Consider the following 700-nt stretch of genomic DNA (forward strand, 5'->3'; position numbering starts at 1 on the left):
TGAGCATGCTCTGCTTGAGAGAATGGGTTCCCAACCTGACACTCTTCACTTGTGTGATTTCCATGGCAAAAATCACACGTTGTATGGATGGCATTTGCTGACAGTTGAGTGGTTTTCAGTTACTGAGTTAATGAATGGACTTGAGCTGTTAATGTCGTGATTGCATCAATTTCATGCACCCCAACAGTCTTCTTCTGTATGCTTCTTTCATTTGGCCATTGGTAATTGTTCATAGCCATTTCTTCCAATAAGTTGTAAGCATCATCCTGTGACTTACTCATAAAAGCTCCTCCTGAAGCTGCATCAATTAGTGTTCTTGTGGAGGCATTCAATCCATTGTAAAAATTCTGCACCTGCATCCACTTCGGTAGTCCATGGTGGGGGCATCGCCTGAGCAAATCCTTGTATCTCTCCCATGCCTCATACAATGGTTCACTCTCAAGTTGGGAAAAGTTAGCTATCTCAATGTGCATTTTTGCTGTCTTGGCTGGTGGAAAAAATTTAGCAAGGAATTTCTGAGCTAAATCTTCCCAACTGATAACTGAATCTGCAGGCATGGAGTTTAACCAGTTCTTCGCTCTATCTCGCAGAGAAAATGGAAACAGTCTGAGGCGAATGGCATCATCAGTAACGCCATTATGCTTAAATGTGTCGCAAATTTCCAAGAAACTTGCAATATGGGCGTTAGGATCATCACTTG

At 42.3% G+C, this 700-nt stretch overlaps 1 non-coding gene across 1 annotated transcript; it reads left to right on the forward strand.

Annotated features, from left to right (window-relative positions):
• Window positions 1-369: 369 nt before the first annotated feature.
• Window positions 370-473, forward strand: LOC112327370 (small nucleolar RNA R71). The gene has a single exon (XR_002981592.2). It is a non-coding gene; the product is annotated as a small nucleolar RNA R71 (small nucleolar RNA).
• Window positions 474-700: the final 227 nt, after the last annotated feature.

This window comes from Populus trichocarpa, chromosome 1 (assembly GCF_000002775.5).
Source record: "Populus trichocarpa isolate Nisqually-1 chromosome 1, P.trichocarpa_v4.1, whole genome shotgun sequence".
In the NCBI taxonomy this organism is placed as follows: Eukaryota; Viridiplantae; Streptophyta; class Magnoliopsida; order Malpighiales; family Salicaceae; genus Populus; species Populus trichocarpa.